Raw genomic sequence first — 26,050 nt, forward strand, 5'->3', positions numbered from 1 at the left:
TATGTTTTAGTAGGCATGTTAAACTACATCTAGTATAAAAAGTGAAATAAACAATTTGAAAGGTACACCTGGAAAAATACATACATATAGAGTTTATATTCTTAGATCACAAGTACTGTTATAATTAGACATTATTGAAGAGACAGATTTTAGATAGGAGTGCTGGCAGCAGGGAGTATGAGGGAGACTCATGGTGACGGGAGGAGAAGAATAGAGAGACATGATGAAACATAATTAAGGAAATACAAAGGAAAAGAAGATTGCGTGGCTAATAGAGATAGATGAAGAGGAAGGCATCTCAGGAGCAAGATAGGAGACGCTAGCTTTGCTAATTGACGGATGAGAGGATTGGCCTTGTATATCAGTTTTGTGGAGAACTTTATCAGGATGATAGTAGGAAATGCTTCAGCTTCTTCTTAAAAGCAGCAGGAGATTGAATTTTGCGGAAGGTAAGGGGCAGTTTGTTCCAGAGGCGGACAGCGGCAACTGAGAAGGAGTTTGCAAAAGTTTTTGTTTTGTGAGTGGGCACAGTTAGGATACCAAATAAGAGTGACCTCGTGTTTCGATTATGATGACATGACAGGTTTTTAATCTCTGAAGCAAGGTACTGGGGTGCTTGCGCGACGAGGAGTCGGTGGAGTAGACATAGAGTGTGGTAGTCACGCAATTTGTCCGGCCGCAGCCACCCTAGCTCGGAGTATGAAGCACTAACATGATCATATCGGCGAATGTTGCAGGTGTAACGCACACAGGCATTCATGGTTAGCTCTAGCCGTCTTTTGTTTTCACTACTCATGCCTTGTTGAATCACATCACAATAGTGGAGGTTCGGTAGAACGAGTGCTTGCACGAGCTGGCGTTTCAAGTCCTGTGGAAATATGTTCCGAAACTTTTTGAGAGCATAGAGACAAGCAGACGTCTTTCGGCACACTGCGACTGTATTCTCCGCCCAGTTGAGATGCTCATCCAAAGTTACACCCAGGTTCTTCACTGTTTTCTGATATGGTATTGGAGTACCGTCGAGCAGAATAGGAGGTAGCCGTTCGCGGAAATCTGAACTTATTAATTTCTGATGGGCTATTAAGATTACTTGCGTCTTTTTTGCATTTAGTTTAAGCCCCAGGTTTTTCGCCCATGTCAGTACTGAAGACAGATCATCATTCATCTGAGCGATTGCAGTGTTTACATCTTCAGGTCTGACGCTTAGGTAGAGCTGGAGGTCGTCGGCATAGAAATTATATTTACAGGAGGACAGAACCAACGAAATATCGTTGACATATAAAGAAAACAAAAGTGGTCCTAAGACTGATCCTTGGGGCACTCCCGAGGAAATATGTTTCCAGGAAGATTTTTCATTTACGCAGACAACACATTGCTGTCTGTCTTTTAAGTAGCTTTCAAACCATCTCATTGCACTATCAGAGAAATTAAGCTGTTGCATTTTTCTGAGTAATATATCAAAGCTAACAGTGTCAAAAGCTTTGCTGAAGTCCAGTAGCGTCAAAATTGTTGCCTTTCGATTGTCGATGGCATATTTCAGGTCATCAGTTATTTTAATTAGAGCAGTGTTTGTGCTGTGATGTTTACGGAAACCGGATTGAAATTTGTCATATAGGCTGAATTCATGCAAGTGTTCAGTGATTTGGTCATGAACAATATATTCAAGTGCTTTGGAAACAGCAGGCAATATGCTAATTGGTCGATAATCACTAGGCAGTTGCGGGTTTTCGATCTTAGGGATGGGTCGAATTAGGCTTCTTTTCCATGCAGTGGGATATATTCCGTTCACGAGGGAAAAATTAAATATGTCAGTTAAGACAGGTATTAAGATATCGGCAACATTCTTAATCATGGTTATACCGATACTGTCGTTGCCTATTGCATCAGAAGAGATTCTCATTATTGCTTTTCTTGCCGTATTTGTTGTTACATGTTTTAGATGGAAGGTATCGTTGTTAGTTATCCTGTTTGGGGATTCTTGTGGACGGTAATTATCAGCTGTGCTGGTATTCAGAGGTGCAGAGAAGAATTCATTTAATTCGTTAGCTGACACATGAAAAGTAGTTTCCGATTTTGCCTTTCCGACCCCCAAGCTACGGAGATTCTTCCATAGAGTCGTGGGCGTCAGATCGCTGCATACAAGGGAGCGAGCGTGCCTGATTTTAGCATTGCGAATGCATTGTTTCACTCTGTTCCGTAACTTTCTATATTCTTCGAAACGCTCGGGTTTCGGATCTGCCTTGAAACGCCTGTGGGCAGCATCCCTATTAGTCATCATTTGACGTAATTCAGCTGTCAGCCATGGAGCAGATTTTCTTACACGGATTGTGCGCACAGGTGCATGTTTGTCATAGAGGGCAGTGAGTTTATCTCCAAGTTCATTAATTTTGCCGTCGATTGTGGGTTTTCTGATTACTTGATGCCATGAGATTTCTGAGCAATCGGCTGTTAGAGCGTCAAGGTCAATACGTTTCATGTTCCTACAAGTTATGTAACGCGATTTGATCCTTGGGGGCTGCACAGAGTAGGCCAGGAATATTACATCATGTGCTGAGAGGCCAGGGGCCGATGTTTGACCAACATCTCTTACTTTGTCAGTCTGTTTCGTTGCGATTACGTCTATAAGAGTATGGCTGTGCGCCGTATGGTGTGTAGGTTGTAATGGAAGAATGTTCATGCTATTGCAACTAAACAGTCTTCTTAGGTTTATTGCGGAGGGAGTGTCTCTTAGCAGGTCTATGTTCAAGTCACCCATTACGATGACATGTTCGTATTGACACTGAAGTGAATGTAATTCCGACTGGAAGGAATTGATGGGAAATAAATAAAATTGAGGGAAATACAATGAAATATGTAAAATCATGAAGAAAAGTTGTAAAGCTATGTAAACTGACTGAAAATACATAAAATCAGAGAAAAAGTACCATGAAATGCAGGGGATTGAGGTGGGTTGGGGCCACCCAGACACTCAAGGCTGAGAAAAATTCAAAAATTACGCTCTAGCTGCATTAGCTTTAATCCCCCCTCCTCCTGCTGTAAACTACGTGGGTTTTTGTAACACATACTTCAACAAAGGCGACATGAGTATTAGACAGAAGCGCTATATTAATGCAGGCAAACACATGAATCTCAGTCCGTAGCTGTGTTCTGACACAAGCAGTCAAGTATAGATATTACCGAATTGCGGTTGATTCTCACGAGCAGTGTTATTTCTTAAGTATTAAGAAGAAGAATCAATGTGTTTATAATACTTATGCCATTATCTAGAGTGTTCTGTAGGAGAGTGGACCGATTGTACTCAAGAGACATGGTGTTAAGACAATATTGCTATATTATCCTACACATGAGCAAAGGAGCGTGTGTAGATAGGTGCTGCAGAGAGGTTGACTACTGTGTCCCGACAGTGCCCACCGCCGGTTCGAGTCCTCCCTCCGGCATGGGTGTGTGTGTTGTCCATAGCGTAAGTTAGTTTAAGTTAGATTAAGTAGTATGTAAGCTTAGTGACCGATGACCTAAGCAGCTTGGTCTCATAAGTTCTTATCACGAATTTAAAAAAAATTTAAATCCAAAATACTGCAGCTCGGTTCTTACAATAGTGTAATAGGTGCGCACTGGTTAGCTGTAACTGAAGAGAGACTCCAACTCGGATTGTGGTTAAGGGCGAATCCCAAGCGCATGGCCACGAACAATTGGGAGCGGAAACTGAATGTCATCGGAACCTTGTTGAGGGAACATGACATGCGATCGTTAGACCGACTGCAGAAAGTTCAGTTTATAAATACATACATACTAAGCAAAATATATTATGTCGCAGCAGCCTTACCGATACTGCAGGTCACTGCACATAAAATATCAGCTGTAGCCTCTTGGTATATGTGGAAACAAAATATCTTCAAAGTATCCTTCCACACGGCGACTTTGCAGAGGCAAAACGGAGGACTTGGAATTAAAGACGTGCTTTTAAACTAATACATGCCACTAAGAAAGGCATCACGAAACTTCTGTTCCTCTCGTTAGATCCTGGGGGGATAGGAACGCTACTGTTAATGTTGCATGCCAGCCTAGATTACGTCCGAAAGTACTATGGCGATCGGAGCTGTATAAGACTTCCACCAGCACAAACCAACACTAGAACCGTCTATGATTATATTACCTGTTGTGTCTAGACAAGACAGCCTAGACACAATGAGAGGAAGCCGAAAGGCACGCGCTTAAACTCACGCAGGCAGGCGTGAGGTCTGAAACAGGATACGTAATGAATGCTATAAAGAAAAGTACGTAGCTTCTGGAATACTTAACTTTAATCCACATTTGTAGAACATCGCTCTTGATGATACTTTAATAGAATCTCAATATCAATTGAATACGGCGCCTTGCTAGGTCGTAGCAAATGTAGCTGAAGGCTATACTAACTATCGTCTCGGCAATTGAGAGCGTATTTGTCAGTGAACCTTTCCTTGCAAAGTCGGCTGTACAACTGGGGCGAGTGCCAGGACGTCTCTCTAGACCTGCCGTGTGGTGGCGCTCGGTCTGCTATCACTGACAGTGGCGACACGCGGGTCCGCCGTATACTAACGGACCGCGGCCGATTTAAAGACTACCACCTAGCAAGTGTGGTGTCTGGCGGTGACACCACATTACCAGACATTGTCTTCACAAACCAATTCCGGTAAATTAACCTACAAAAAACTGGAGGAACGTTTGGAAAAATATCAACAATAAAATTCTACTAACTAGAGTCATTGCCGTATGGTGCGACGTTGTAAACGAAACCATACCCTCAGCGGAACGATTATGGAAAATCAAATTGCGAACATCTCCATACTGAAACAAATGTCGGCTTGTAGAAACTGTAGCGCACATCTTCTTATGCGAAAATAGAATCAGAATTTGGAACTGGACTAGGAAGAAATTAGCACTATCAACAGAACCGCAGAAAGTCATACATCGATAACTGAAGCTTTACAAACAGACTGGAAATGCTACCCGTCCGCAAAGAATAACAGTTATTCGTGGCTTCTGGGACAGTTTGTGTTTTACGTCGAAACAAACAAAACTTAGAACATGTTTTATATTGCAGAAGAACATTTTACGCTGAAGAAGAATAACAAATATAAGGAATGTTTTCAAATTTTTTTATCTATTGCTTTATGTGGGCTAAGAAGAGGTGGACAGTTTTTTTGATTAGAAGCAGAATACTATTCTTTCACTTTTTTTAATTCCTGGAATATTCTTTTACGTTGGTTCTAAAATCAGAACTGTTCTAATTTGGCAAAACCCCTCCGGCTCCATAATTTTTTTCATTTGTTGAAAAATATATGGCTTCCTTACAGACCTCATATGCATACAGTGCATAATAACTTAAATTGTGAATATATTTCTGAATGAATGTTTGTTATGTATTTTTCCGTCACCCTTTTCACTGTTATAAGTTATGTTCTACAAGGAACGCACGCCACTGGAGGCGGCAATCTGTAATTTATTTTATGTTAATTACTACTTCAATTTTGTTCCACAATTTAAAGGCATATATGGGTGCAAACATGGAATACATGGGAATAATGCAGCTGCCCAGTGCCAGGTATGGGAGAGGCATTGTGGCCAGGCCTCGGATCTTCGACCCCTGCCCTCTTTGCCTCCGCCTACCTGGTGCTGAAAGTCTTCTCAAACTTTTAAAAAAAATAATAATACAGTGATCAGCATGTCTGTCTAGTAAGCATGAGGTCCAGGTTCGAAGCCCAGTAGGTCACAAATTTTCATCTGCCGTCGTTGCTGTATTTCAACGCGCTGTGACAGTGTGGACGTCGGTCCTTCGATATTTAAGATGCAATTGTTTTTTGAGGCAATAGATGTGATTTGCGAACATTTGTCTTGCCATCAGTGTAACGGGACTTTAACAGCATCCAACCCTTAGTCATTGCTTTGTGCCGGCGCAACCCATGTCATATATATGCGAATCAGATTGTAGTTCATATTTACTCAAATAACGAATGGTCAGTATACAAGTACGCCGGGCGCGATGGCCGGCGCGGTTCTAGGCGCTACAGTCTGGCACCGCGCGACCGCGATGTGTCTGACGTCATTAGGTTAGTTAGGTTTACGTAGTTCTAAGTTCTAGTGGACTGATGACCTCAGAAGTTAAGTCCCATAGTGCTCAGAGCCATTTGAACCATTTTTCTTTTGGCTATTGGAATACTCATATGGGAATTATAAAAGTGAAATTGCTAGAACGCTCAACTACCTTAATAACACATCATTCTGGATTGAATACGACTCTGAAAGCGACGTTAATTTGACGTTTCTATCTATCTCCTGACGTCTTCCTGAATGAAGTCTGAAGTGCACGCACAGTTGTGTTGCCTGCCGCATGAATTCTGTGAAGTGTTGTGGCAGCTGGCAGTCATTGCTGAACACACACATGTGCAAACATTCCCACTGCTTTAGGGGAAATCGTCTTTGTTGCAGTTTTTCCATACCGTAATTAGCACGATAACATAAGGCTTGTTCTGCTGAAGAACTTGACGCCCACAAGTCCTTAAATAAGAATCTCCGAACTGGAGTAATGCATGAAAGGAGACAGACCGGTGGACAAAAGAATGGACAGCTCCCTGCTTTTTGCGTTTCCGATAGCGCATACGATAAGAATCTGGTGTCATATTATGCTTCACAACCTTAAACTGTTTATTTTTTTACTTCATACTAAAACAAAAGTTATGATATGAGAAGAGGAAATGACTGATATGCTTCTCAGGAACTTTAGTTTTTCGTGTTTATTTTCTCACTTCATAATAAAACAAGGGCGTTAATATGAGAAGAGGAAATGAAATATACGCTTCCAAGACATAATATTTTCTTTTGTTCTACTACTGCATACATGAAAGCCCTGCAGTTAAATTTTGTATGTTGGATAAATTTTGATATCACCTCACATTCCTTTGTCAGAAGGTTCATATTTTCTTTGGATTCGAATAGAGAGGACATTTCATCATTGGTTAATATTCTGATGACTAATGACATAACACCCGTTGCAGTTGCTCCGTGGCAACTGTGAGTAGTCTCACGTTGGTTACTATAAGAACACGCAGGCAGTGATATCCGCTCACTGCAAACACAGCCAAGGTGATTTCTTTTGTTTATGGCAAAGCGTCTGCTGCAGTGTCCACACTCAGCCAACATAAACAAATCGCGGCGGTATTGGGCACTGCTAATCGCTGCACTTGTCGCGAGCCTTGACAACAAGAGCGTACTGTCTCTGCTAACGATACTATGAAGTTAATACATCTTACTTAACGTAATATGCAGGTCGTGGGTTGGGTAAAAATTCAATTTGTAACTTCCCATCGCATTAAAATACTTTACAGTCATATTTGATGCAATATTTATTGTTGGTTGTCTCTCTAATGTTAATAGTATTGATTCAGATTGTGCGTGAACACGAAAACACACACACACACACACACACACACACAAACAGTCATTGAATACAGTGAGGGTGACAACTACTGTGTGTTGAACAACACATGCACCACTCAATTCCTTAGTTGGCGTCGAGTGGAAGAGATTTTTCAGTTACCTTGGATTGCAAGAATTGTAAGGAGGAGACTGAAAGTAAATGGACTTGTATCTAAAGAGCTGCGACAAAGCAAAGCTTGACCGACTATCAGATAATTGTCCACATGGGTTTTGTGGACGAGTATACTTTTGGTAATCAACCCACCCACGATCATTACGTAAGATATCTCGAAGGCGTAGGGGCACTGATTTAATTAAGTCGTCGACAGTGTAGCACGATGGTTTAGTTCCCACCATACGTTTTCTACATTCGTCCAAAGGTCGCTTGCATTTGTAGGCCCACATGGCAATGACCTTGTTACCTGTGGCCACATATTCTCTATCTGGTTGATGTTCGGTGATCGTGGAACAAACGGCAACAGCTTTATCTTCTCTTGGCCCTGAAACCAATCTCGCACTGCTCTGCTATGATGGATGGGGCTCTGCTCCTGTAAATAAACTGTTATCTCGTTCGTTCATATATTTATATTTAAATAATGTATCTGTAATAAGCACATTGTATTATTATTTTCCACAGTGTTTAAGAATTCAGGCCCTGTCATAGATAAGTGATCTAGATTCAACCGTCCGATTAAGAATGTGGTTTACCCAGTCTATCAAATGATGAGAGTCGTAGTCGGATATCCACATTAAGCCTGACTGGCTGGATCCTATTACAACGATCTGGAATCGAAATGAAATTACAAAAATCGGATAATTTGAACGTCCGTATTGCAACAATGCTGCGCACATAAATTCCTATGATGGAGTAACGGGTAGCAACTGTCTAAGACTCGCTTCCTGCGCCCGGGTTCCCGGGTACGATTCCCGGCGGGGTCAGGGATTTTCTCTGCCTCGTGATGAATGGGTGTTGTGTGATGTCCTTAGGTTAGTTAGGTTTAAGTAGTTCTAAGTTCTAGGGGACTGATGACCATAGATGTTAAGTCCCATAGTGCTCAGAGCCATTTGAACCATTTTTTTTGAACTGTCTAAGAAAAAGTGAGAAATATGTCTACTAGCAGCAATGGTTCAAAAATGGTTCAAATGGCTCTGAGCACTATGGGACTCAACTGCTGTGGTCATAAGTCCCCTAGAACTTAGAACTACTTAAACCTAACTAACCTAAGGACAGCACACAACACCCAGCCATCACGAGGCAGAGAAAATCTCTGACCCCGCCGGGAATCGAACCCGGGAACCCGGGCGTGGGAAGCGAGAACGCTACCGCACGACCACGAGATGCGGGCTACTAGCAGCAATGTAACGTAATTATAACCCATATTTATGTGATGGAAATACTGAATCGAACAATACACATCAATTTCAGTGGTGCGAAGATACACCATACCGGATTTGCTGATGACATAATGACAATAATATTAATAATAATAATAATAATAAAAATCGCGTGTGGCCGATAGGGGAAACCCTCCCCCACATGGGTGGTACCGAAGAAATCAGATACTTGGGGTGAACCAAATACTAACACAATCCTGAACGGCTACTCAATCCGTTGAACCCAAAATCCAGGCACGTCTGAGTGAAAATCACCGCTACTCTGGTCACCGTCTGTTAGCTCAATGAGCTCGGCTGAAAATATTTGCTTCCAAAGGCTTCAACACCCTCTGGTCCTGTCCGGTCCTGGAATCACACAGGATAAACCAATGAAACACAAGCAAAAATGAACTATGCAAGCAAAGTCAACTTTACCCCAGATGGTACACAAACAGCCTGTCGACAGGCGGCAGTTGGAATTTCGGATTCGGGGGAGTCCAGGTTAGCACGGCAGAGAATATTGAAGATCTCGTGTAAATTTCCCTACAAGCAGAAAAAATGCATTTGAAAACTAAACGCCGTGCGGGATTTGCCGAGCGGTCTAGGGCGCTACAGTCATGGACTGTTCGGCTGATGACCTTAGCAGTTAAGTCCCGTAAGATTTCACACAAAATTTTGTGACTTCTTCATAGATCGGAAGTGCTGGTCAGCCAGGTCATGCGCCATTGATCTAACCAGGTGATAGTCAGAGGGATCAATGTCTGGAGAATACAGCAGGTGGGGTAGGACTTCCCATTTTAACGTTTTCAAGTACGTTGTGACCTCTTTTGCAACATGGGGTCGAGCGTTGTCGTGCTGCAAAATCACTTTATCGTGTCTCTCGCTGTATTGCGGCCGTTTGTCTTTTAATGCTATGCTGAAACGCATTAATTGCGTTCGATAACGAGTACCTGTAATTGTTTCACTTGGTTTTAACACCTCATAGTGCACGACTTCGAGATGGTCCCACCAAATGTAGAGCACGATCTTGGAGCCGAGAATATTCGGTTTGGCCGTCGACGTGGAAACATGGCCGGGATATCCACATGATTTTTTGCCTTTAGGGTTATTGTAATGAACCCATTTTTCGTCCCGTCACAATGCGATGCAGAAATCTCTTTCGTTTTTGTCTCTGAAGCAATTGTTCACAACCGCACAAACGCCGTTCAACGTCTCTTGGTATCAGCTCACACGGGACCCAAGTTCCTTCTTTCCGAATAGTGTCCATAGCCTTGAGACGTTTTAAAATGGCTTGCTGCGTCACTCCCACTAATCGTGTCAGTTCTTCTTGAGTATTGCTCATCAGTGTGGGATCCGTACCAGGTCGGGTTGACACAGGAGATACAGAAGATCCAAAGAAGAGCGGCGCGTTTCGTCACAGGGTTATTTGGTAAGCGTGATAGCGTTAAGGAGATGTTTAGCAAACTCAAGTGGCAGACTCTGCAAGGGAGGCGCTCTGCATCGCGGTGTAGCTTGCTGTCCAGGTTTCGTGAGGGTGCGTTTCTGGATGAGGTATCGAATATATTGCTTCCCCCTGCTTATACCTCCCGAGGCGATCACGAATGTAAAATTAGAGAGATTCGAGCGCGCACGGAGGCTTTCCGGCAGTCGTTCTTCCCGTGAACCATACGCGACTGGAACAGGAAAGGGAGGTGGCACGTAAAGTGCCCTCCGCCACACACCTTTGGGTGGCTTGCAGAATATAAATGTAGAAGTAGATGTAGATGTAGAGTCTTGACTCAGCACTGTCTCCAATTCTGCATCTTGGAAAACATTCTCTCTTCCACCACTATGCCGGTCTACTACGTCAAATCACCGATCTTGAAGCATTGAAACCACTCACGACACGTTCTTTCACTAATAGCGTACCTTACCATACGTACCTGAGAGCATTCTATGAGACTCAGCCGCTGTTTTTCTTCACACTGAAACAAAACAGTAAGACCTCTGGCATATGACGAGAATAAGGCTCGTAAACTGACATTTTCAATCAAGAACAACTTCATGATGCAGACACAAATCGACTAATGTCTGAGTGAGGTTATGTTGACCGACGTCCAAGCTAACTGCCTGACGTCTGCGATCTGTTTCTTTCGACCGCTACTTACCGTTGTCGCCAACTATCGGCAAACGGCGGAAGCAAAGTTGTACACCTTGTACATAAACAACAGTTGTTATGGTGCGCAAACTGTCTGGTACACTTTCTTATCTGACGGTTGTTCACTTACGATTTTGGGGTCCCAAAGGCTCGTTTGCATCATAGGTACTCTGCCGTAGTTGTGAGACATTACATAATTGCACTATTTATATTGCACCGTTTTTCGACGTAATTCACTGCACCAATTTTTTACACACATATATAAGCACTGTGCACATAATACAATATGGCAACTTTGCAGCGTGTGAATGAACGTCGATTATCGAATTTTACGTGGATATTCAGGATAGTAACAGTATGTCCGGGGACTGGGTGTTTGTGTTGTCCTCATCATTTATTTATCATTCATGAAAGTGGGGAGACTGGACTGTATTAAGATTGTGAATTTGTACGGGCACTGATAACAGCGCTGTTGAGCGCCACACAAACCAAACATCATCATCATCAACACTGACAGTCTGGTAGTCGTTTGTTTGATATTGGCACATCTCGAATGCAATTCGAGTGGTACGGTGCCCCTGATACGTCTAGAGATGACTCTCACAGGTGACACACTTGAAACATTGCCAAAATCGGAAAAAACAAGAAAAATGGGTATCATGGAAGAAATGAAAACTTTCATTCATAAAACAGCATATGTATATAATACTATCAATGAGATAACTGAATTCAAGAACTCAAAATTCTTCAAAACTCTTTAGCCTGTTCTAATAGATTCGAGTAAGTGAACATCCGTCAGATAAGAAAGTGTACCAGACAGTTTGCGCACCATAACAACTGATGCAAAACTATCTGCAAATCACAAAGATTGTGGTGTCTGTCACTACAAACAACGACACACAGTTCCGCACCAGCGCAGGACGTCCCTGGACATCAATTTCCGGCCAACCACTTTCCGTCGAATACGGTGGGTGAGGCCACAACCGTTTTTCTTTTATTGCCAAAAAATCACGAACAAGCTTTGAGGTGTGATCGGGAGTGTTGCAGTGATGCAATTACCACGAGTAGTTTTGCCACAATTCTGGTCGTTTTCTTCGGTTTGCTAACGCAAACGGTGCATAATTTCCAGGTAGTATTCCTTATTGACCTGATGATGCACTATCCTGCTGTAATCGAAGAAAACAGTGAGAAGAACCTTCACATGTGGTCGAACGTGTCGAATTTTTTTCGGCCTTGGCTCTTCAGGCAGTTTCCAGTGGGACGACTGGGCCTTGGTTTCGAAGTTATACAGTTATATTCACGTTTCATGACCTGCTACGAGCTTCTGTAGAAGTTCTGTATCACTGTGGACTTCATTCAACAATGTCTGAGCGATGTCTGCACGACATCATGTTTGATCGGAATTCAACAATTTCTGAACAAATTTCGCTGCTAGACGTTTCATGCCCAAAAAGTCTGAAAAAATTGCTTGGTATGAGCCAAAGGATACGCCGACATCATCAGCAACCTCTCTGATGGTAGTTCGGGGATTTTCCAGAAGCTTTTTATTTGCTTCTTCCACATTTTCGTTAGTTATTGGTGTGCTAGGGCGTCCAGGCCGGTCGTAGTCTTTAGAGTCTTCTTTACCCACTTTGAAACGTTTATGCCACTCGTAAATTAGTGTCTTGCCCATAGCAGATTCGCCAAAAACCACAGTCAACATTTCGAAAGCGGTGCTGCACTTTATTCCATTTTTCAAACATCATTCAATGCAAATCATTTGATCCACCTTTTTTGAAAGAAATAATTCGTCGAGCGTCCGAAAACACATTTAACCTTTTCGGTTGTCAAGAATAATATAGATATTAAAAACAGCTGAAAATACAAATATACATTGAAACGTCCTCTTAGAAAAATTAATGAACTACTGTGCTGATATACCTCTTACATTATTTGATTTTCAAACAGCTGAACAGAACTGAACGTACTCAGACATTTCGCTCTTTACCTATGCTGATCAACACTAAACTGACACACAATATTTTTAGCGCAACGCAATCGGACTTTCAAAAATCTCTACAAAAGAATGGCCCTGACTAACAATAACCTATACCTTTCATGAATCACTTACCTCACAAAAATCTTCGTTACTCGAACTACTGCAATACAGCGAGCGCCACTAATGCCAGCTAAATAAAAGATTCAAACTACTGAAGGCACTAACTACTGATAGGCATAGTTAGCAAATGAAAGATTTTCATAGAGAACAAACAATGTATTTACCTTAATAGTGTTCAAAAGTCATTATATATATATATATATATATATATATATATATATATATATATATATATATATATCAGTTCATGATATCCAGTACTACAAATTTACTGTTTCTGGCGGACACACGTCCGCTCTTAAAATTCTGCCATCTCTCTCCCCACATCCACCACTGCTGGCGGCTCACCTCCGACTGCGCAACGCTACGCGCTGTTAACAGCCAACTGCCCAACACTACAATAGCAAATTCCAACAATGCAAACCAGCCACAGACTGCACACAGCACAGTCAGTGATTTTCATATAGAGCGCTACGTGGCGTTACCAACATAAAACCTAAAACATCAGAAACCTGTGTACAAAAATGATAAAAAATCGAATGTTTGAAAAAAATTGGATATATAAAGCCCACAAAATTAAAAAAAATTCCGTTACTTTTTATCACATCTCGTAAACATGCCTTGAACCATTGCGTGATGACATATAACTCAAATCAACTAGACTTGTTACTTGTTTTACTGGCTTTGCAGGATTTTTAGAGTGTTTAGATGCTATTGGTTTCGTGCAACTGAAATTCATCTCATTGGTTCGTTTGATACGCTCCAGAACTCACGTTCGAACGTCAGGGATAGTCAGGATCAAGTTACAAATGCTGCGATGCGAAGCTTCAGAACCAGTGCGGGGCGGCTTTCTCAGGACGACTAGCCTCAGAGCTGAGGGCAGTGGACTGGGAGCGTGACGAATGCTTTCAGCAGAGAACGCGGAAACGCAAATGGCAGAGAGAGGCGGCTGGGCGAGCAACCCTTGGCTGGCTACGTCCTGGCCACAAATGCGACAAAGAGGGCCCAGGCGGGATCCCGGCGGTGGTCCGCTAATGCTGCCACAAAGGCATTCGCAGAAACCTGCGCTCAGGCGCTCAGCGGGCCGTAAATCACGCGAGGTCGCTGACCTGCGCTCGGCTTAGCCGCTCCACGGTCCAGCATCGCGTGGCCACCTCGCTGCTACGTGTACCGTGCCACGCTCACATCTTACAAGCCTGTCGCACTCAAATGAACTTTGGTTGTTGCTGTTTTCATCAGTCCAAATGCAAATCTGAAGCAGAAATCTACCCACATTTATTTAAATCTGCGTAGTCCACAATCCATAAAAATAAGCTTACGAAATAGTGAAACGCAAGAAGTGGCAAGTGTTAATTACTGATTAATAGTTTCTGCTACCATACGCTCTGACTTGTTTTATGTTTAACTTAACATCTTACAACGCGTTTCGAGCTTCTTCTGCTTATCTTCAGGCTTTTATACAAAATTGTTTCAAAATTGTTTCATAAAGAATGTCTTATACTAAATTAACATAGGACTTATTTATAAATAACGTTTCTGCTACCAGTCACGATTTTCTTTTATTCATATTTTACACGACACGTTTTGGGAAAAGATTCCCATTTTCAAGTGCGTTTTCTCTGTGTACTGCCGGCCTGAGTGGCCGTGCGGTTCTAGGCGCTACAGTCTGGAGCCGAGCGACCGCTACGGTCGCAGGTTCGAATCCTGCGTCGGGTATGGATGTGTGTGATGTCCTTAGGTTAGTTAGGTTTAAGTAGTTCTAAGTTCTAGGGGACTGATGACCTCAGAAGTTAAGTCGCATAGCGCTCTGAGCCATTTGAACCATCTCTGTGTACTATCCCATATTTCCGAAATGTTATTGATGTGTAAGGTTCTGTTCTGTTTTGTTGACTTTCTGCAATATCTAGGGTGTAACAAAAAGAATCATCCGATTAAAAAAATCATAACTATTATGCTGTTTTAGATACGTGCGTAAACAACGTACTGTTGGAAATAGCAAACTCTCGAGTTTTACATGGTTCCCGCTTGATGGCAACAGTGTGCGCCCAGTTCAGTACTAATAAAAATTATGTAGGAACCATGGAAAGCGTTTTGTGTTCTACGTTTTGCGCAGTGCGGGTCAGTAATAACTGTTCAGCGTGACTTTCGAACTAGGTACGCTGTGCATTCTCCTACAGCACAGAGCATTAGGCGATGGCATGAACAATTCCGAGAAACAGGTTGTTTTTGTAAAGACAAATCGCCGGATTGTCCCCGAGTTCGTCGTGCAGCTCGGCAGCTCAATATGCCTCCGATATCCGTCTGGCGTGTGTAGCGTCGACGTTTGCACATGTAACCATACAAAACTCAGCAAGTGCACTCTCTTCGTGAAGCTGACAATGTGTTTTTGCAGTTTCACAGGAAAAGGTGTATGATCCATTTTTCTTTGACGAGAATATCATTACAGGAAGCATATATCTCGATATGCTTGAGAACTTTCTTTTCCCACAGTTGGAGAATGATTCGAACAATTCCATTTACCAGCAGGATGGGGCACCGCCAGAGTAATGCAGGAATTTTTAAATCAAAGGATTACGGAACGATGGTCGCACTGGACCAAATGATTCAGCCTGACATTATTGGCCTCCAAGGTCACCGCACCTGACAGTATGTGATTATTTCTGGTGAGGGTTTATAAAAGATTGTGCTTATGTGTCTCCGTTACCAACACCAATGAATGAACTGAGACTTCGCATAATAACAGCTGTATTGTATTGTATGTTAACCTGGGACCTAGAAACGACGGAGAGGCTCCGTGCCTGGCGCAGCCGCAGTGGTCCACAACCCCACGACGACTACCGCGGTCCACTTCACGCCTCCGCCACCCCACACCGAACCACTCTTTCGGGGTTATAGTCACAAACGTATAAGTAGGTGGTATCACGTAACATTCCGCCAGTGCGGACGGTATTTGCTTCGTGATACATTACCCGTGTTAAAATGGACCGTTTACCAATTGCGGAAAAGGTCGATATCGTGTGATGTATGGCTATTGTGATCAAAATGCTCAACGGGCGTGTGCTATGTATGCTGCTCGGTATCCTGGACGACATCATCCAAGTGTCCGCACCGTTCGCCGGATAGTTACGTTATTTAAGGAAACAGGAGGTGTTTAGCCACATGTGAAACGTCAACCACGACCTGCAACAAATGATGATGCCCAAGTAGGTGTTTTAGCTGCTGTCGCGGCTAATCCGCACATCATTAGCAGACAAACTGCGCGAGAATCGGGAATCTCAAAAACGTCGGTGTTGAGAATGCTACATCAACATCGATTGCACCCGTACCATATTTCTATGCGCCAAAACTGTATGGCGATGACTTTGAACGTCGTGTACAGTTCTGCCACTGCGCACAAGAGAAATTACGGGACGATGACAGATTTTTTTGCACGCGTTCTATTTAGCGACGAAGCGTCATTCACCAACAGCGGTAACGTAAACCGGCATAATATGCACTATTGGGCAACGGAAAATCCACGATGGCTGCGACAAGTGGAACATCAGCGACCTTGGCGGGTTAATGTATGGTGCGGCATTATAGGAGGAAGGATAATTGGCCCCCATTTTATCGATGGCAATCTAAATGATGCCATGTATGCTGATTTCCTACGTAATGTTCTACCGATGTTACTACAAGATGTTCCATTGCATTACAGAATGGCGATGTGTTTCCAACATGATGGATGTACGGCACATACCTCGCGTGCGGTTGAAGCGGTATAGCATATTTCATGACAGGTGGATTGGTCGTCGTCGAAGCACCATACCATGGCCCACACGTTCACCGGATCTGACGTCCTCGGATTTCTTTCTGTGGGGAAAGTTGAAGGATATTTGCTATCGTGATCCACCGACAACTCCTGACAACATGCGTCAGTGCATTTCAATGCGTGTGCGAACGTTACGGAAGGAGAACTACTCGTTGTTGAGAGGAATGTCGTTACACGTATTGCCAAATGCATTGAGATTGACGGACATCATTTTGAGCATTTATTGCATTAATGTGGTATTTACTGGTAATCACGCTGTAACAGCATGCGTTCTCAGAAATGATAAGTTCACAAAGGTACATGTATCACATTGCCACAACCGAAATAAAATGTTCAAACGTACCTACGTTCTGTATTTTAATTTAAAATACCTACCTGTTACCAACTGTTCGTCTAAAATTGTGAGCTACATGTTTGTGACTATTACAGCGCCATCTATCACAAAGCGAAAAAAGTGGTCCAACTAAAACATTCATATTTCTTTACGTACTACTCGAATATGTAATAAAAATGGGGGTTCCTATTTTAAAAAAACCCAGTTGATATTTGACCTATGGCAGCGCCATCTAGCGGGCCAACCATAGCGCCATCTGGTTTCCCCCTTCAAACTAGACAAGTTTCGTTCTTTGTAGTTTTTTCGTTTGACGCTTATTTCTTGAGATATTTGGCCCGGTCACGATCAATGGACCACCCTGTATATAATGGAACTAATGAAGAAATGAAACTCAGTTAAACAGGTTGAGTAACTACACAGTAACGTACATTTCAGCAGAGAACACCAGAGGGATAACAAAATAAATTTTTAGACATGACTTTATCCAACACGAACTAGACTCTGAACATAAACGTACACAGAAAGCCAACAAACACAGATACTGTCATCAACAAGTCTGCCACACACCCAAACTCACATAAAGATGCTGCATTCAGATCCTTCTTAAACAAAGCACAGGAATTCCCACTTAATGTTGCTGACTATGAGGCAGAAATAAACATTACAAAATACAATGCACACAGCAATGGCTATCATGAACATAAAATAAATGAATTTTCACAACGCATAAGCAAAAATAAAAGAAAAAAATAGCTATTATTGCTGCCCCACACAGCAAACAAAAACCTATTTAGGAGTTTTAGCAGTCATCTCAGACAAAATAGCCTAGCTGTTTTAAAAACACAGATGTCACTTTTGCACTAACAACCACTTAAGAAAGAAAATGCCCCCTCACATCACACAACCTGCAGAGAAACTGAGCAAATAAGGAACTTACAAAATTACCTGTAGTCATTGCAACAAATACTACATTGGCCAAACTGGAAGATTGACTGTTTCAGACTGGATAAAGCTAAGAAGGCAGCTATAACAAAACATATAAATGAAGCCAGGGCACAGTGTTCCAACAGACAAAGACCTCAAAGTACTACATACTTTGTAAAAGAGATAGAGAATGGACGTCTTGGAAGAAATGGAAATATTCATCCATTGCCATAAGTCAAAAAACGAGATCCTAAATAAAGTGACGGAGTTCAAAAATTCACTCTTCTTTACGACTTTCAATTCAGTACTCTTAAAATAGTAAGTGCATGACGTCAAGGTTATAAATATTATATATCACAGTAATATCTTTCCAATCTGAAAATAAAAAGTATTTATTCTGTCATTTTTATTATAAAACTGTCACCGTCGCACACTTTGTAATATATTATGCCAACCATCAAGGGCGTAGCCAGGATTTTCTCAAAAGGGGAGGGGGGTCCGATTTGTTAAAGAGGACCTTAAAAAGGCTCATGTTTTTCATCCTATTCTGGAAACACATTGATTTATTTATTAATTTTATATGCAATCTTTTACTTTTGAAAACTTTCATACAAACAGAATTTGATCTATGAAATTAAGCAGGAGAAGCTTCTCTTAAAAAAGAATAACATGTAATATGAAATATTCAAAGGCAGAATTAAATAGTCCTTTTGTAAAACAAAGAACCGCCTTCAGTCTTAATCGTAATTTTTTTTCCATGTACGATGTAGCTCCAGCCCTGGGACTCATCTTCAAGTGCTTTAATAGTCTACATCAGTTTTTCTCAGATTTAGGTTAATTCTGGCCCTGGTAAGATTGCAATGGTATATTACAAAGCGGTAAATTTTGTATATAAGTTTACTAAACTAAGACAAATCGAAAGATAACTTACTGTTTCTAGTAGTGGGTACATGGTTTAGAAGCACAGTATGAGTAATCAAGTTTACATGCACATATATGTAAGCGTATAAATACACATCATCGTGTTTACTCGTACAGTGCTTCAAAACCATGTTTCCACTGCTGGAAACAGTCTGTTAGTTTTCGACTTGTCTTAATTTTGTAAAATTATATTCCCAATGCGCCGCATTGTAATATGCCAGGACCAGAATTAACCTAAATCTTTGGATATAGGTTCCGCCTTTTACGCATAAACACTGTTTTTTCTTGTTACCCAAACATGTTTGAGCACCTCTGTGCCGTCATCAGTGGGTTTCTGTTTATTGAAAACTGTAGAAAGTGAACATATTTTAGATTGTAACTGATCTATCAAAATGAGGCCTGAAGACAGTTTTTGTCCTTGCCGTGATTTTACATTACATGGTTTTGCAGGACCAACCGTATGCTGTCATGCAAAGGTAGCTTGTCATCTTCAAACCAAACGATGTAAATGTGAATTTTATCAGCGAGTTACCACATCCCTTGATTTAAAAAAAAACTCGATTTTGGTGTGGCAAAATGTATTGCGTATATGTTTATTATTACTCACGTTTTCTTGTGATCCTTCTTCTCTTAGTTTCTGAAGGCACTGCACACATTGCATAAAAGGCGGAACTTTTATCCAATAATTTTAACTGCAAACACGGAAAACACAGAAGAGCTGCAAATCCAAAAGATAAGTTACTTATCTAAATCTCCGAAAAGTAAAAAGAATTTACGTATACTGCTGAAGCACATGAAGATGAACCCTCAGGGCTCGAAATGCATCGTGCACTGAAATTCGATCACGATTGTGACCGAAGACGATTCTTTATTTTACGAAGGTAATACAGCCACGGAAGAAACACGGACAACTCTGGATAAAATAAGTAAAATCTTTCTTTATTTCGCAAATGGTAACTTCACTCTATTACCAAATGAATTACAATTCGAATGTATTGTATTGCTTCCTTGTTAACAAAAGACAGCTTCTAATACAAAGTTCAGTACCGTAGAGCAGAAGAATCTTAACGTTGGGTTGAACAGCGTATTAAGTTAAAAGGTTTCAAGTCTTTTTTCACAATAGATATCATTTTGTTACAGTCGTACTGAAATTAACTACTTATCTGAAACTAACTCAGAATTTATTCAGCACATCATAGCATCCCAAGTTCCTCAATTCAGTCTCAAGTTTTATTAAATTATCATTCATTTCACTACAAGTCTTCAATTACCTTAAGTGATCAAGAACTTTTTTTAAAGTTACTATCTAGGTAGTCAACTGCAGCAATCAAATTTATTTATAAAACAAAACGGAATACCCAGATATTATGAGCTACAGTTTTAGGATCTTAACATTGATTCAAGCATTAATTTCAACTCGACTTCCAATGTATGCGACCTCATAAATGAGTTTGTATTCATCCATGATAATATGGTTATATCGTTTTTGATATTAATAAACTGCTCTACGATGTACAACATATATTGTCGTTTATATGACGTTTATATACAAATACATTAGAGTTGTGCAGTTGAACTAGCTGTTCCAAGGATATTACAAATAAGACATTTCACAATAGAACATCATTCTTATAGTAATACTTGAAGACATTTCACAAGTGAGCCGGCTTTATGCACAGAAACATAACGCAAAATCACGTTAGCTTGCCCGCCTCCCCAATGTAAATAAGGCTTTTAGTGTGAGGAGTCTCCGAAGGGATGTTCTACTCGATGCAGCCCTTTTCATTTAAGCACACAGGCTGCTTCTTTAAGGAAATCGGGATGTGACAGGAAGGAAAGAAGTTCGGAAGGAATTGGCTGTGGCCTAAAGTAAGTGACAAACACCAGCATTTGCCTGAATTGAACATGGGAAACCACAGAAAACAGTTTTCACGGTTGTCGACGAATGGGGTCGAACCACCTCGTCTCCCGAATCCGGAGATTGCCAACTCAGCATCTCAAGGCGCAGAGATACCCCGGTAGGTGGAGAATATGAAAAAACTGGTTGTTGTACATTGTTTTCAAAAAAAAGAAAATGAACGCATCACCCCAAAAGGTGTAATTATTATACTGCATGTTCTTTCTCTGATTGTGCATGATTCGTCATTTGATAGTGCACGAATACATGTATTTTAAGATTTAATTGCGCAGGGAATTAGTGGGCTTAGTTATAATAATATTACAAGAGTAAATAGATTCTGGAAGAAAAGGGGGGGGGGAGGACTGCAGGGCGCAGTCGGCTCGGACAAATTCAAGCAGCCCACTGAAAAAATATTTTAGGAACGAAAGACTTATAAAACGTATTCCCAACATATACCCCTCCTGCTCTCCGCAAACCCCTCCACGTCGTTCCGTGTCGGAACCGCTTTTAATAATCGAGTACCGCCTGGATGACCAGATTTGGACTGATAAGACAGAATTTTGAGCAAATTTTTTAAAGGAATGCAACCATCGCCGTTTGGGCGATATTTTTGTTGATCAACGAGATTTCTGGGCGATACAGGCAAATCCATGTGTATTTGTATGCACTAATTTTAGTTTAATATTATTTGCAATGATATTCACCTCTCCGCTGCCTTGTGAAATAATGAAATGCATCAATCCCTAAGTTCTACCAGTCTCCAAATAACGACGCCAGTACTGACATTAATCTGCTACAGATGGATGATTAAGGGGCTCCGGAACGCCCTATACTTGCAATGTTAAAATAACGATCTTTCCTCACAAAGTATTTGAGGTAGGAAGTTGAACTTTTTACAGATTATTTATTGGAATATGGGCTACAACTTAACACAGGGATTTTACAAAATTTTAGTTCAGTTATTAAAGATGATTTTTTTTCAATTGTAATGAAAATTCACAACATTTTTTGCATTTTTTATTTATATATTCAAAAATATACAGTTTTTTTGGAAAAAGGCTGTGTTAAATTATGCAGAAGGTACTGTGTAACATTTACTGAAAGTTTGAAACAAGTATGTTTGGAAGATCCTTAGAAAACATGTAATTAGTATGAGAAAATAAAAGTTTTGGGAATCGAGCGACAAAGATTGGATTAACTTTTTAGTGCATTCCAGGTCCATAGGATGGATTATCTTCATCCTCTACAAACTCCTCCTCCAGCTTCCTCTTGTTCCTCCTCCTGTTTACTCTTGCTTGTATTTCTAGACTCTTTACAGCCCTGTCTGCAGCCCGAAGGCGTTCCTTGTCTAAAGCAAGCATCGCTCGTACCATGTTAGAACCTATCTTCATTCCCATGTTTCTAAATACCTTGCACCTTACAATGTTGCCATCATTGAAAGTCGCAACAGCATCATACACACCAAAGTGAAGTGTTTCTATTCCAACAAATACAGTCTTGGGGATTCTCGACCATATAACACTATTTACACTTTCATTGGGGTTTTGAGTTTTTCCGTGAATACACTTTTTCAACAGTTCAGGTGCTGCTAAGTCTCTGAAAATAGGTTTTATCACCTCCATTATTGCATGAGGAAGACTATGCTTATGAGTGTACACTTCACCAGTTAACAATCCTTTGTTATATTTACACCAACTGTCTTCTTCTTTGGGACACAAGCCATGTTGGGGATTTTCATCGTCTTTATTGTTTACAGTAATAACACATACCTTTGGATTTCCAACATTTCTCCTTTTCTTAAAAGCCTTCAGAGGATTTCTAATAACTTTACTTTTACTCATTATTATACTTCAACAAAACAGAGACTCAAGAAACAGAATTAATTACGAATATTTTCGAGATAACGACAGAGTAAATAAACATGAAACAATCGACAATCACACCAGCGATATATATTGAACCATCACAGGTTAGCCACAACACATACTTTATCTCACATCACTAAAATGTACCTGACGAACACGGACGTTAATAATAACACCATTTGACAGCAGTTTAACAGCGCCACAGTGGGTCACGCCCATGTAGAACACATTTCAAAAAAATTTTAAAAATAGTTGTAGTCTTCAGAATTGAATAAATTATATATCTATTAAAAGGTAATAGTCTGCAGATTCAGAAAACGCAAAAAAGTAAAAATTGAACTTTTCATGATTTTGAGCCTTTCCGGAGCCCCTTAAACTATTATAGTAGTGTGCAGTAGCGGGCGAATCAAAATCGGTTTTTATTGTTTCTTGTTACAAACGTATCCGTAATTAGAAACTACCAAAATAGCACACAACACAAAAATAATAAACGGCAGCAGTTGCATTACATTAAACTGCAGGTAAGAACTGCACTGATCAACAAAATAAAAACTGAACTCAAATAGGGCCAATGTACAACAGTTGGTTTTGGCTGAACTTGGGACAAGTTAAACCGATAGTGCTATCGATACATCGATAGTGTAATTCTACTAAAACTACCGGTAGCCTTGTTGCTTCTCAGTAGCGCGTATCCCTGTTTCGTCGAATGATTGAAAGTCAAAATGCAAGGGGAAATCAAGAAGTTTCCATTTGAAGGCTGTACAGTGCAGAACTGGAATATCACTCAGGCAAAATGGCTGTGAGTGTTGAGGCAATCACCTCACCGACGCAACAGGTTGAAGATAATCGTTTGATAATACACCGTGTCCTGCTGTGTAAAGAAGTCTGCAACTGCCTGGTGCATATTCTTCTTCGACAGAAATCTTCGACCCTTCAAATCGAAACTTTTTGATCGCCCCTTATAGCTTCCAATTTCATTACACAGCAGCTAGGTGTGTAATTTCGTTTAGGTAAAAGGGGGGAGGGTTGGAGGGGTCGGGATCACTCCCCCCCCCCCCCCTGTTGGCTATGTCGTTGCAACCAACATCATTATGGATCAACTGGTACGACAGCAGGTCATGCAGAAGACATTGCTGCTGACAAAACCGAGATCGACAAATCGATAGTCAAATCGAAACTTGCCAAATTTTCACTGTCATCTTGTTTTACGCAACGGTGATTTCTTTTGTGCACCGTGCTTTAAAGACATACCTGTGAAGTTTGTGAACAACGGTGAAGAAGTCCAAGAGAGCCATGGAAACAACAGTACCTCAGCACATCACAAGAAATTGCCACACCACAAGAACAAACTGAGTGATCGTTTTATAAATGTTTTCGTGTGAACGGAAGTCCAGTATACAAAGTGACTTTGCCTGTTACTAGTTTATCCTTCTCTCTTTCCACAGGATGATCACAGTAGTCACGTAAAGAAACTTTACTTTCTGTATACACTTGTATTAAATGGTTTTGTAATGCTAATATAGCTTGATGATGAGGTAACACCTCGAAACATGTCGCTAAATAAATAATTTAGTTGTCAACAAATTTTGCGACAGGTAGCGGTATTTGAAAGCTATTTTATATTTTTTAAACAGTCACAGTCGATTGAAGGTCAATATGGCTTCAAACTATTTTTAGATGTATTCGATAGAGATAATTTACAGGCCTTGCACAAAGTATGATATGCTTTTGTACAGAGGGTATTTATCTTAACACTCTGGATCATAATGTGATTATATCTATTTTACAATAGTGCTTATTTCTATGTGTTACTATTTCTATTCAAGTATGCTGTCAAAACACCAAAAGAAATTCACCAATTCACTTTCAAGTTTTTCGTTTAACATTTTATCTTCATATTTTCTGTAATGTGAATAAAATTGTGTGTGATGTTTAACCTGTACGAGAGACTGCACAAATGGACCATAAGAAAACTATAAGTACTATTACTTCCAAATTTCGCCACTAACTACATACAGAAATCGATAACTAGAGTTGGAGGCTTTTTATATATTGCAGTAAAGTCAACAAAACAAAGCAGAACATTACAAATCAGAAACGTTGTGTAAACATGGCATTTTACTGGGAGAAAACGCTCTTGAAAATGAGAATCACTTTTAGAAACGTATCGTGTAAAATATGAATGAAAAAAAAACAGTGACTGTTAGGAGAAAAGTTATTTATAAACAAACACATTGTTTTCACGCCAACGGTCTTGCCGCAGTGGTGACACCGGTTCCCGTCAGATCACCGAAGGTAAGCGTTGTCTGGCTGGGCTAGCACTTGGAAGGGTGACCATCCGGTCTGCCGAACGGTGTGGGCAAGCGGGATGCACTCAACCCTTGCGAGGCAAACTGAGGAGCTACTTGATTGAGAAGTAGCGGCTTCGGTCTCGGAAACTGACATACGGGCGGGAGAGCGGTGTGCTGACAACATGCCCCTCCATATACCCATCCAGTGACGCCTGTGAGCTGAGGATGACACGGCGGCCGGTCTGTACCGTTGGGCCTTCATGGCCTGTTCGGGAGAAGCTTAGTTTGCTTTTTAGTTAGTTTTCATACTCGCAGGTTTTCGCAAAAACCGTTTGTAACGGACAAAATCAGATAACATGGATTTTTTTGTTTATTGTTCGCTGCTGGTGTGGCTGGTGATGTACTTGGACATACGTGAGAGCAGTGGTCGGCCAAAAGCTGATGTCCAGTGATGTCCTCTGCTGGTGTGGAGTCGTGTCTCGTTGATTATGATTGACACCACAGTCTGTGTGCGATGCAGATAGCCTTACATGAGTTGTTATGGTCCGAAAATCGTGTGGTACAGTTTGCTATCTGACAGTTGTTCACTAGATTAGACTAATACTTGTTCCATAGATCATGAATACGACACTTCGTAATGATGTGGAACGTGTCTGTTAATAAAAGATGTCTGTACAAAATATTACATTACACAAAATATTGCATGACACTAATGTTGAAGCTGTTTTTTCCTTTTTTTTTGCCCCCCCCCTTAATTTATATCTAAAAATTCAGCCAATGAGTAGAAGGAGTTGTCATCTAGAAATTCTTTTAACTTATTTTTAAATGTTAGTTGGCTATCTGTCAGGCTTTTGATGCGGTTTGGTAGGCGACCAAAGACTTTTGTGGCAGCATAATTTACCCCTTTCTGTGCCAAAGTCAGATTTAACCCTGCATAGTGAAG

The sequence above is a fragment of the Schistocerca nitens genome, chromosome 8, assembly GCF_023898315.1.
Source record: "Schistocerca nitens isolate TAMUIC-IGC-003100 chromosome 8, iqSchNite1.1, whole genome shotgun sequence".
Classification (NCBI taxonomy): domain Eukaryota; kingdom Metazoa; phylum Arthropoda; class Insecta; order Orthoptera; family Acrididae; genus Schistocerca; species Schistocerca nitens.